At 40.7% G+C, this 13,949-nt stretch overlaps 1 protein-coding gene across 10 annotated transcripts in view; it reads right to left on the bottom strand.

The window, feature by feature from the left end:
* Positions 1-13,949, bottom strand: part of LOC128508646 (receptor-type tyrosine-protein phosphatase delta) — a 387,353-nt gene that overhangs the window by 294,635 nt on the left and 78,769 nt on the right. For all 10 annotated transcript variants that reach the window (XM_053480054.1, XM_053480055.1, XM_053480056.1 and 7 more), the window contains exon 3: positions 4,759-4,782. The gene's annotated coding sequence lies outside the window, so the exon portion shown is untranslated. The remainder of the gene's footprint in view (positions 1-4,758; positions 4,783-13,949) is intronic.

Here is a 13,949-nt window from a genome sequence, read left to right as displayed (position 1 = left end):
GGGTGCCAGTCCATTGCAGGGCACACACACTCACATTCACACACTGCGGATAATTTGGGAACACCAATTAGCCAAATCTGCATGTCTTTGGACTGTGGGAGGAAACCTGAGCACCCGGAGGAAACCCACCGAATACTGAAGGAACCTGCAAACTCCGTGAACACAGACCCGAGGCAAGAATCAAACTCAGAACCTGGAGGTGCATGGGAAGCTGTTGTGTCCATTCTGATCTCTGATCAGAATTCCAAACCCGGTTATAAACTTCAGAGAGCATTGTGTTAGAAATGACGCAGTGATGAGAATGGGGTGGCGGGGTATCATGCCAGATTTCGGTTATATATTTAGTCCACCCACTCCATGGGCTAAAAGTAACGTGAGGAATAAACATAACCCCAAAATAAAATGCACGGGGTTAGAAATATATAGAAATCTATTAATAACCGCATCGCCAGACGCTGGGTATCTCCAGTGGTGCTGCTCTATCAGCAATTTTTTTTTTGGTTCAGTGGATATTTTAAGTCATGCAGCTAACCAGAGTTCAGGTCGGGTGATTTATTTCTTCTGTCAAGAACATTCCACTGTTTTTCGCCTCTTTGCTCCTTCCCTTCCTGCTGTATGTTTCAGGTCATCATCCTGCTCTAAGGGGAAGTGTCATCAAGCAAGCTTGGAGGGATTCCCGGCATGGTTTGAACTTTTGTACTGTTTCGTACTTGTGCTTCTGCTGCTGCTGCTTCTGCTGCTGACATCCCATCATCACTAATCCATCCAAAGCACCTCGCACCAAGAATTAGCGAGTTATAACCATTCTGTTCTTGCAACTTTCCACCTGCCATGCTGCTTTTCATCCCGGCAAGCCTGACTTCAAGCTTTCCCCAGGGGCTCACACTGAGTGCTTCGGATGAAAAAACACTCTCGAAACACTTTTAAAAGACGGTGATGTAAACTTTTTTCTGATCCGGTAACTCTGTGTTGATCTGACAAGCTTATCGCGTCACGCAAGTTAGTTTGGAAAACAGTTGATATGGTACATGATGGTGCAGGCAGCCAATTCGGATTGCAAGTTTCTAGTTTCAGATCATGAAAGGTATCCGAGAATGCACATCTATTTATGCTTGTCTTATGACCGTGGCACTAGATTAAGATCTAATATTAGTATTGGGAATCTGGTGGTGTTTGCAAATCTTTCACCTGTTACTTGTTTGATCCCTTGCATTATTGCCGTTTTTTCTCAAACACGGATTAAAAAAGATGTGGACGGTGCAAACGCATAGCCTTTACTGCAATTTTCTGGTATTCCCCTTTGACGATATGGTATTCCGTCTCTCATCTAATGATGGTGTTGATATCATCCTCAACCTTTAACTAAAAGGCAAACCATCTGTCAGGTAAAATCTGCCGTTCCAAATATAATACTTTTTTACACTATGATGTCATCGTCATAACTCACTCAATCCTCATCGTCTATACTGCTTTATCCTATATAAAGCCGGGTATAGCTCAATGGTAGCTCATCAGTGGTTAAAGCTTTGGACTACGGTCCGGAAAGTCCCTCCACTCACCAAGTTGCCCCTGTTGGGCCCTTGAGCCTGTCCCTCAACCCTCAACTGATCAGATGTATAATGACATAAAATGTAATTCGTTCTAGATAAGGAAGTCTGCCAAATGCTGAAATGTAAACGTATTTAGATTCATGGGGGGCCTGGAGCCTATCCCAGGAGACTCATGGTATGAGGCGAGGTAAACCCTAGATGAGGTGCCAATCCAGCACAGGGGATGTTGGTTGTTCACACACTACAAGCAAATTTGGGAACGCCAATTAGCCTAATCTGCCTGTCTTTGGATTGGGAGCAAACCTTACCCACCAAGCAAATCAAACCTGCACCAAGACGGTGCAAGGCAACAGTCCCAATCAGTAAGCCACTGTGCGGCCCACACTATGATATATGTCATACAGTAGTGGTCCTAGCAATGTGTTATGGGTCATCACATCCTATTCCCTATCAACACACTCCCTAAAATTGTTCCCCCAAAGCCCCTGCACCCTTGGCAGAATCCATTTTCCGAACTATTTACCTCCTTCCCCAGAAATGCGCGAGCGATCCCGATCTGCATTTTTTAGCATATTGTAATGTGACCTTTCTGTCGCTGGTACTGATGAAAGGTTTGTGTCTGTGTTTGTGTCAGCGCAGCTTATATTAATTCTGATTTTGAAGGGCCTTCCGAACACGAATCTGCCCTGTGCCGGTGTGATTTCACCAACAGCTGGGGTTAGGATTTACCATCGCATGAATAGACCTTTTTTTCGGTCATGCTACTAACGGGATTAAGTGCACGCTTGGCTTTTAAATGGTTTCTTTTTTCTTTTTTTTTGCTCATTATTCCTGATAGCACTAAGTAAAAACGTCTGCGCCGTGACTCCAGTGAATTAGAGCTGTATCATACGGACAAAAGAAAAAAAAAAACAGAAGTAATGCTGACATTTGCTGAGGTATCATGATCCAGTTATCTTGCATTTGGTGTTTTTTTTTGTCGTGTACTGAATTGTGTAAGTATGAATGAGATCGGGATTGTTCTGTACAGCCTTATCTGTGAGTCTTTGGGTAGCGGGCGACGTGACGGAGGCATTTTAGTGGCACGGAATAAGCCTCTTTATATGCCGCACAAATGGAATCTGCTTCTCTGATGGCCTTTACCTGGGACTATTAACATCTTACATTTATATATTGCTAAAAGATTTTATTTTTTTCTTTAGAAAGTGGTGTAAAGCTCACATATTCCTTCGCTTTGGATGAACGAATGATGCTGTTAATCTGTCTCTTTCTCTATTTCAAGTTCTCCTTTCTTAAAGCTGTCTGTCTCCCTCCCTACCTCTCCTTCTCTCGCTCCCTTTTCTCAGCCAGCAGCATTTCTGACTAACTGCATGCATAATGAACCAATTGTCATTCGTGCTGCGGGCGTTTCTTCTGTCAAAATCAGCCCGTCCCAATATCGGCCACTGGACGAAGTTTTGCTTATTTCGGATTACAGCGAACACTGGTTTGGATGTGGGTTCGAGGCCAAGATTTTTCATAACACAGATCCAACAAATATGTCTTATTAATAATAGGAAGAAAAATAAGAAGATCAAGCTGATCGCGTTCTCCATCCTGTTCTTCTTCCATGTGGATCAAAAGCGACTCGCGTCGGAGCGGTGTCAATCTGTCCTTAACGGTGACCCCGCAAGCCTGTATCCTGATGCGGGAACGAGAACAGAACGCATGGCAGCGATCGGTCCCCGCTCGCTCATCCGGAGCCTGAGTGGCAGTAATGAGCCGAATGTGAGTGTAACCTTGGATCATAGCGGGAGCGTCATTAATAAATAAAGAGTGTGCGAGTGACTGTGTGTGTGTGTGTGTAACTTTGCACGTTTGAGAAAAGAGAATGAACTTCAGTCTGAACCAAAAAGCTCCCCTACAGAGTCCTGGCATTCAACCTAACCCAACCACCCACACACATACTAACACACAACGTTTTCTCTCTCTCTCTTTTTCTCTTTCTCTCTTCCTAAATGTCCATCTGTTATCTTCCCTTGGGGTCATATTATTCCCTCCATCCAGGGGGCTCTCTCTTTTTCTCTCTTTCTCTCTCTCATCCCTTTCTCCGAATCCCGAGCCAAAGCAGCATCCTCTCACAGATGCTTGGCGGCGCCCTCCTTGGCCTCGGCCCCGTCACTTCCAGCTCCAACTCGATATCGCGCTCTCATCCTTGCCTGCTGTCTGAAACCGGCCTCCATTTTGTGCCGCCGAAAGCTGGCTGTGCGGCTCCGCTGCTCCCCGGCAGTAATGGTGGCAGATGTGGATAGAGATCCCGGATATCTTGAGGAATAGTTAGAGGAATAATCGATCTTACGGTACATGACGTTCTAAGAAAAAAACAATGTTTTTTTAATCAGAAGCACACAATTCCATGCTTCTTCCCTTATTTCCATTGTAACCGGCTATTGCATCACAGATGGCTAATTAAAACAGAACGCGCTGGTTCGGATCGCGTGTTTGATGGTAAATGATGCATAATGGATCTGTAAAGGATGAGCGAGTCAAAAAACGACTGATCGGGAAATATTAAGACAAGAAGAAGAAGAAGAAGCGAAGAAAAGATTTATTTGTTTTTTTTTTTCCTGCAGGAGTGTATAATATGAGGGGCATACTAACTTTTAATTGCAAATCTCTCCTGTCAAAATCTCCCTCTCTGTCTAAGAGAGAAAGAGAGGGAGAGAAAACGATCGTCTTTCAGAAAACTGGGCCACTTGACTCTCATTTGAATAAAATTCAAATTTGCAGCACACACGGTAGAATTCGCGGTAGAATCCAGAAATAGAAAGGGGCTGAGTGAGTGTTCAGGGGCCTGTATGGGGATTTGTGCAGAACGGTGTAGGTAAACACACACATACCACACGTATACACCTTGTACCCGGCGCCTTGACTGATATTCCGCTCGTGTCGCCTCGTGAGCCAGACGGAATTCTATCGACTATTACTGACTATTGCATCTCCAGGGTCCGGGTTCCATTCCCGTCTCCGTGCTTGGTGGGTTTCCTCAGAGTACTCTGGTTTTCTCCCAGAGTTAGGTTAATCAGTGTTCCCAAATGGCCTGTAGTGTGTGAAAGTGTGTGCCCCCCCTTCAGGGGGTACCCCGCGCCCTTTCCCCTTCGTCTCCTGGCCCACCCGCAACCCTGTAGTGTGAGTGTAAATCTGTGCACATGACTCCGTGTTGTCCTACCTGTCCTGTTGCTCTTGGTCACATCTGTAAGCAGGACAGAAAAAGATTAGGGAGAGAAGAATAGAGCGAAGAAAAGGAAGAAATGAGAGAGAAAGAGAGGAGGTGAGGGGAGACAAAAAAAAAAAAGAAATATCAGCACTTTGCCACAGAGTGTACAGTAGCGTGGTGAAGAATGGCAGTAGTAGTGGTGTTAAGAATAGTCTCTGTCTCAGGCACACACTCATTTATTATACACTTGACATGAAGGTGCATGTGACTATGCCTCCAGGACCCAAAGTTTGCGCACGTTACATTTATAATTGTCAGCGTTCGCTACAACGTGTGAGTGTGTGTGTCTGTGTGTGTGTCTGTGTGAAGAGAGAAAGAGATTCTCAGAAGCAACTTTCAGCCCACATGCACCTCACTGAGGTCATTTTGCTCAAAGATCTTCAAACACACACGTACACACGCGCGCACACACACACACAATGTGAAATATGAGTCTTTCCAAGTGCTTTTTTCTTCTCAAAACCAGTAATGGTTACAGAGAGACAGCGAGTAAGAGAATCAGACCGGCCTATTTGCCATATCCTCCAATTCTCTCCTCCACACTGACATTCATTTCAGAGTAAATTTATGAAGCTCCCATTTTCAATGTGAGCTCTTCTCTCTCTCTCTCTCTCTCCTGAAACTCCTACAGTCCCGTTCCCACACTCCTCCGGTGCATCCAGGGACATTCTGTATCTCAAACACCGGGCTGTCTCCCTCTGAAAAGTCTGTGCTAACATCACGGAGGGAGAGAAAAGCCTGAGAAAAAGAGGTCATGATGAAGCAATCGGAAACGAGCAAAGCGAAAGAGTTCTGATAGATAAGGAATATGTTGATATATACAGTAAATATGTGTGGTCCATAAATATTGGAACAAAAGCTTTTTTTTGGAATAAAATGCTTAAGTCACTACTTTCAGCTTTAATTCTTTATATATGGTGTCAGGGGAAGCTCAGTAGTTAACACATTGGACTACGGTCCAGAAGGTTCCAGGTTTGAGCTCAACCATTACCAAGTTTGTCCCTGTTTGGCCCTTGAACCAGGCCCTTAACCCTTAACTGCTCAGATGTATCGTTTTCTTTTTTCCCTTTGTCTGTTCCCTTTTAGGAGTCACAACAGCCAATTATCTGCCTCCATCCAATCCTATCCTCCGCATCCTTTTCCCTCACACCAACCAACTTCCTTCCAAAGTCCTCTCTCACCGCATCCACAAATCTCCTCCTTGGTCTTGCTCTAGACTTCCTGTCTAGCAGTTCCAACCTCAATATCATTCTACCAATATGCTCACCATCATAATAAGGGCGTCTGCCAAATTCCGAAATGTAAATATATATATAGAAAGGGGGGACCTGCTTGCTATTAGGCGCACACATATTGATTATCCACATAATATTGAGTAGGTCCCCCATTAGCCAGCAAAACAGTAATGACCTGTGTGTTATATCTACTGGATCAGAACTACACGGGCCAGATTTTGCTCCCATGTGCATCAGTGAGCCTTGGCCACCCATGACCCTGTTACCAGTTTACTTCTGGTATGTCCTGACCACTGCAGCCCAGGAACATCCAACAATACCTGCAGCTTTGAAGTTGAAGTTTACAATTTGGCCCTTCTCACAGTAACTACAACATTTTCAATATCTTGTTACAATAGAGGCTGGAAGGGGGTGAGATATAAAAGGCAGCAAGTGAACCTTTTTTCCTGAAGTTGATGTGTTGGAAGCAGGAAAAATGGGCGTGCGTAAGGATTCGATTGACTTTGACAAAGGGCCAAACTGTGATGGCTAGAGGACTGGATCAGAGCAACTCCACAACTCAAGTCAAGTAGGCTTTTATTGTCACTTCAACCATATACAGTTTAGTACACAGTGAAATGAAACAACATTCCTCCAGGACCCAGTTGCTACATACCTGTACATTAAACATAAATTACCAACATAAATTAACAAAAAACTAATTAGCTAACTTAGAGACCTACTGTAATTAGCCGGCTAGCTGGGACAAGACAGATTGACATTTTAAGTTAGGTAAAAATGCAGCTCTTGTGGGATGTTCCCAGTCTGCAGTGGTCATGACATACTAAAACTGATCCAACAAAGGAAAACCAGTGAACTGGCGACAGGGTCATGGGTGGCCACTCAGACTCACGGATGCACATGGGAAGCGAAGGCTGGCCCATGTAGTCCGATCCAGTTGATCAAATTGATGAAAAGGTTAATGCTGGTTGTGATAGTCAGGTGTCAGAACACACAGTGCATCACTGTTATGGTGACAAAATGATGTTATGGATGATCAGTATGCAAATGCTGAAATGATATTGCATGCAATTAATCTCTAAATGGAAATGTGTAGTGGAAAAAAAATGCATAAGAAGAAGTTATCAGAATAAAAGTGAAGAAGGAAAACCTTGTCTTACATGCTATAAAACAAGACCTAAGGTGTGTCTGAGTACTGAAACGTAGTATTGTGTGCATGTGTACAGCGGCAGGCAATTTACTGGCTGATCCTGGATAAGAAATTAATCCCTCATTGGGGATTCAAACCAACATGATAGCAAGAATAGCACTACTGGGAGAGAAAATAAATACATTCGGATAGAACAATATAACAATGTCAATGTGACACGCATACAGAACGAAGAGCAGCAGGATGGTATGTCCAGTACTGTATATACAGTATATGGTACAGAATCGAATTTACCTAGATGGAGGAAGACTAAGTAAATGTTTGTTTTTGTTTTTAATTATGTTTGTATATTTGTATCCAATCTAGCACAAGTTAAATAAACATGGTTAACTTCAAAGGAGGTTAAATATTAAAGCCACTGTTTGTTTTATACTCGTGTTATCCTGTTACTGGACATACATTAAAAATGTGAATATTTGTCAAATAGTATTTCAAAACTTGATGCAAATAAAACAGTGCAAAACTTTCGACATTCCTCTGCACGGCTCAGCTCAGAAAAACAGAGACTGTATGGGCCTTGATGTACCTCGTCTTTTGAGGGAATTCATGCATACGAGTTATGCACAAACCAGGCCACCATAACTAAGTCCCCTAAGCTTCTGATCGGCTTAAAGAAGGGACAGAAAGAAAAAAAACACGTCTGTACGTTTTAAAAATGATAAAATTGGGTAAGCTGTAGACCATGACTGATTACCAGAGGACAGATTATGATAGTACTGTACATCCAGCACCGGATGAAGACAATCACTCGATTGTTCCAGCAGGCCACTTGGTGAAAGCAATGATCGATCATGATTGTGACATTTACATATTAAATGTGTGAAGAAACTTCACATCAACTCAAAGTTCATTGCCGAGTAATAGAAATATAAATCTGTAGTCATGCAAATTCTAAATATTATAACTGGTAAAGGTTCTCCATTATGTCCTGCTGAATAGAGCTGTAAAATTTAATCAATCTTTAAGGATGGGTCGATAAGGTTAACTGAATCATTTAAATCAGTTATTCAATTATGAATCGATTCAATTTTTCAATACAATCTGATGTTAGTTGTATAGTGCATTTAAAAGCAGTCATTGTTGCAAAGCAGCTTTATAAAATAAAAAAAGAAAAATAAGTATGAAATGTGTAAGAACATACTGTGTGTATAAAGCAAAATGATCAGATTGCCCCCAATTCACACTTTTTACTAAATACTTGGATACATTAATCTAATAAAATGAGTAAATGGACTGAATTGAAAAAAAAAATAAAACATAACAGCTTTTGCATAAAAAAGAAACTATTCACATCATCTGCAAATATTCGATTTTGGAAGAACATCGCTTCTTCTTCATTGGACTTTATGGCCAGTTGGGGCAATACCGCCACCTACTGGACTGGGGCATGAGGTTGGTAGAAAAAAATTATTATTATTGATTTAAATAGTATGGAAAATGTCATCAACAATCAACAACACAAGGTAAACAGCATTTTAATGTTTTTTTTTTTAAATACTTCAGAATGCTTTAGTGCTAGTCAAGTGTTTTTGCAAGGCTGAAAAAAGAATCAATCGCATCAAATGGAGACGATAAGATTAACAACTCAATTTTGAGTACAAAAAAAACATTAAATACTCCTGTCACATTTTTATGCTACTGTACAGAAATGCATCACAATTTTAAACGTAACCGCTAGAAAATTACTACAATGTACCATGATGTGTACAGTATGTAAACGCTGACAAAACTGAAAGCTGCCATATTCTGTAATCCCATCGCGCCACCTTTTCTTTTCTTTTTTTTTTTTTTAACTGTTTGACGAAGATTAAGCCCAGTCCTGTTTATATGCCTAAATCCTAGTTTAAATATCGCCAAATCCTGATAATCCTGCAGAACCACAATGCATACAAGCGATGTTCTTTACTCTGGAGCGGCGGAAATTGCTTCATTGATAAGCAGGAGCTTCAATCACAACAATGCCAGACTTACAGGTCTGGTGGAGTCCAAGTCTCGCTTCAAGTGAATTTAGTCATGCTTTGCGACTTTTGTAAAGATCTGAGAATTGAATTGTTTCGACCTAACACAGCTGGTCTAGGTTGTCTGTAGACATGAGGTTTTTTTTATAGAGATGCTAAACATTTGCTCACTAAAGGCACAAACAGTGGAAGCTTATCATCAGAGGTGCACGGCCGTCTAGTAGCTAATGTAGAGAAAGATACACTGATATTTATTTATTTCTCAACCCCAATACATTTGGGGGAAAGAATTGTTCTCTGAACCGACTTGCTACTGCTTACATATTTAAAGGAACACATATTAAGGTTTTTTGTTTTGTTTAATGAGGCTTCAGTTTGACGCCATGAATTCTGATTAATTCATACACACTTACTAACACATACAGGGTTTCACACAAGTCTCAATGCATAAAATTAAATAATAATAAAAAAAGAATTGCAAAAACTTTTATTTACAAAACATTGTTTACATGATTACCATTTAATTGTAAGCACAAACATATTCTGCTCATGGCGAGCTTATGCTAACACATCTGGTGCTATGTATGTAACTGATAATTATGTAATTTTTCACTATGTACGCAGGCTGGAATTATAAATTATTAATTAATTATTATAAATATTGCGCAAATAATAAATTCATATTTTATTAGTGTTTTATTTATTTAATTTTTATTTTCTTTTATATTATATATTTTATCCATCCATCCATCCTCTGTAGTCCAACTAGGAACCGTGGAGACCAATTGTGACTGTTGTACTGTATTTATTCCAATTTTTACGACTGTGGTAGGACCTTCAGTCAACATTCACACTCATATTCACATTTTGCCAATTAGCCTAAACTGCAAGTCTTTGGACTGTTGGAGGAAACCGGAGTAATTGGCGGAAACCCACCAAGCATGGGGAGAACATGCAAACTCCATGCACACAGACCCTAAGACAAGAATCGAACCCAGACCCTGGAGGTACAAGGTCACCGCCATGATACATCTGCAGATTCCAAGTATGTTTAATTCAAGAGTTAATAAGTCATTGCTAATGCAATTAAGGTAAATTTAATAGATTTAAATCAATAAACAAGGGGAATATAAACCAATAAAGTCCATTCAAGAATTAATATTAAAATCGATATGAATGTTTGAATACAGGACACACGTTAAGGTGTGAACGCCTTCAGTTCACCTGACTCCACCTACAATTCTACACGAACAACATCCTATCCATATGATCCTGCATTACCCACAAATTCAGACTGGATTATGGGTGCGAGCCTAAGTGTGTGTCTGTTCCATCTGGCGCATCCCTAAATAGGACGAACGAGCGGACGGGCGAAGGCACGGAGGAGAAGAGCACGACGGAAAATGAATGCGGGCTCGGTCTAATTATTGTTCAATTAGCGCGGTGACAGTGAGCATTCCCACCGCTAGTGTCACACTTTAACCTGCTCAGTCGGCCGGAAATACAGGCAGCTGCTCTTTACCACCTTCCATTAGAGCCAAGATGGCAGCCTGGAGCCCGTCCAGCACGAGATGGAAAAAAAAAACAATAAGCAAGGAGAGCGAGAAACAAAAAAGAGATAAAAAATGGGAGAATCAGGGAGAGATTTGGTGATTTATAAAACTAAAATAATAAATAATAAAAAAAAACCTACTATAAAAATACAGCCTCAGAGAGAAGCAGTCAGCACATTGGTAATATATATCTACTGTAATATTATATATTACAGTATTATATGATATATACAATATATATTGCGTCACAGCTTAGTGACATAGACTAATGAAAATGCTTCTAATTCGCATTCTTTCCTAAAAATTATTCTGATTATTCTCAAGTCAAATCTGTATTTTTATTATGCAGAATAACAGAAGACAGTTATGAGACTAAAAACTCCCTTTATTTCTTTATATACTGTAATCCCCTGCTAGACTAATGCACTTACAGTATCCAAGCATTTTCTATCAAGTTCTATCAAAGATTTCTCAGTACACCGGAGCCATGATCTACTGCATGCTTCACGTCTGAAACGCCGGCCTCCCAGGAACTCCTTGAATGGCCCATACATGTGGAAATGGCTTGGAGCGAGGTCAGGACTATAAGGTGGGATGTGGTAGTAACTCACAATAAGTGGTCTTGGTGAACGATTGTGTCTAGACAGACGTGTCCCTTCCACTGACAAGTTATTCATAGATTTTAAAGGATCAGAGGGTTTTGTATCGTAATTCACGGACATTCAGCTTTCTTTAAAACGTTCGCACCATTCAGATGTTTTACTGCGAATACGAGTCTCATCACAGTACCGTGATTGAAGTCTTGTAAATGTCAATCGGTTTTACTCCTCCATTTACAAGTCCCGGTTTGACTCGAACACCCCCTTGTTTTATTAACAGCAGCCTGAGTGAAAAGTAGAATCTCTGAAATACTGACAAGCCTCGCTTTAGTAGAAGGGATTACAGTAGAACGGAGGAAAATCTGACCTTTTGTGCAAAGCAGGTAACATCAAAGTCAATATCACGCATTTGTTTATATTTAAATAGAAGTAGTACAGAATTCTAAATATTAAATATGCAAGATATTTTAAAAATTGTAATACCCTGTGTTTATTTCCAATAAAATAAAGTTAAATCCAGATGTTCAAAGTGATCTCAGACTTTTGGACCCCATCTAATTCTACAATAATATCAATAAACTTGCATTAAAAGAGACTTAACTCCCATGTTTACTTAGCTGCTCTACTGTGTACTGTATACAGTACATGCCTCACATGGTCCCAATAACAAAATCTCATCAAGAACATTTTAACAAAAACAAGACAAGTTTATTCTTATTTAGGCAATTTTGGAAAAATCTTGCACTGTATACTGTATACTGTACATCTTTATGCCATCACTTTAATTTCTATTGATGTGTAAAGAGAAAGTAAGGCTACTAGGCAGAATGATGTGAGGTTATGACTTTTATAGACTGCCTGAGCAAAAGAAAAAAAAAAAGGGGGAAGCCACCGGGTCAAATTATTGTCCTGCATTAAGATAGGAAAACTACTGGAATTGCATTAAGAACTATTATTAAAATCTGGAAGGATAGTTCTGAACCGTCAACTTACAATGTAAAAAAAATGGAAACGAGATGTTTAGTAGTGCACACACACACACACACACACACACACACACACACACACACACACACACACACACACACACACAATGCCATGAGAACTCACAGGATTGAACCTAAACAGCTGCGCATACATAAGAGAACCACTAATCAGAAAGATTTCCTAGAAAGCACTTAGAGTAGACTTTGCAGCAATGGAAACAAAGGTCATGTGATCTGTTCCAGAGCGATGCGTGCATGGGGGGAAGAATGGGAACGCATGAAGTGATGCACCCATTGGTTGCTGTACAAGCCATTGGAGGCAGACGGTCGTGTCTAGGCTCAGCAATGTTACAGTGTGTGTACTGTGTTGGGGTTTAATGTAAGAGTAAACCCCAACACCCCCCCCTCCCCCACATACTGTACACCCCCCCTCCCCCCCACACGCAATAAAAGTTGAGTGGTTTACCGAGATGTTTCAAATAGTAGCACTGTTCATATGTAACTGTTAAAAAAGTTGAAAAATAAATGTACAGTAATAGAGAAAGAGGACAGCATTACTTTTCAGTTATTCTCCGAATTTATATATATATATATATATATATATATATATATATATATATATATATATATATATACTCAGCAAAAAAAGAAACGTCCTCTGACTTTCAACTGTTTTTACTTTCGGTAAACTTAATGTGTAAAGATTTGTATGAACACTAAAGGAGTCAACACCATAAGACATAAACTAAAAATGTTTCCCAATGTGTCCCTGAATGAAGGGAGGCTCAAAATCAAAAGTACCAGTCAGTATCTGGTGTGGCCACCAGCTGCTTGAGGTGCTGCAGTGCATCTCCTCCTCATGGACTGCCTATTGCGGACAGTCTGAGCACTGATGGAGGGATTGTGTGTTCCTGGTGTGACTCGGGCAGTTGTTGTGGCTATCCTGTACCTGTCACGCAGGTGTGATATTCGGATGTACCCATCCTGTGCAGGTGTTGTTACACGTGGTCTTCCACCGCGAGGATGATCAGCTGTCCTTCCTGTCTCCCTGTAGCGCTGTCTTAGGCGTCTCACGGTGCGGACATGGCGATTTATTGCCCTAGCCACATCAGCAGTCCTCATGCCTCCCTGCAGCATGCCTAATGCACGTTCACGCAGATGAGCAGGGACCCTGGGCATCTTTCTTTGGGTGTTTTTCACAGTCGGTAGACAAGTCTCTTTAGTGTCCTGCGTTTTTAGAACTGTGACCTTAAATGCCTACTTTCTGTAAGCTGTTAAGGTCTTAACGACCATTTCACAGGTGCATGTTAATTAATTGATTATGGTTAATTGAACATGCATGGAAAACATTGTTTAAACCCTTTACAATGAAGATCTGTAAAGTTATTTGGATTTTTACAACATTATTGTTGAAATACACAGTCCTGAAAAAGGGACGTTTCTTTTTTTTGCTGAGTATATTTTGTTTATTTGTTCATAAATGCATTTTCATTTCATGATTTTTTGACACGTTTTATAAATCTGTATTATACATCCAGTATATATGTATCGTTTTCTCACCCTATAAACTCTCACTGTCATTTTCTCTCACAGCCCTACACA

Source organism: Clarias gariepinus, chromosome 20 (assembly GCF_024256425.1).
Source record: "Clarias gariepinus isolate MV-2021 ecotype Netherlands chromosome 20, CGAR_prim_01v2, whole genome shotgun sequence".
In the NCBI taxonomy this organism is placed as follows: Eukaryota; Metazoa; Chordata; class Actinopteri; order Siluriformes; family Clariidae; genus Clarias; species Clarias gariepinus.
This window is presented reverse-complemented; position numbering and strand designations above follow the sequence as displayed.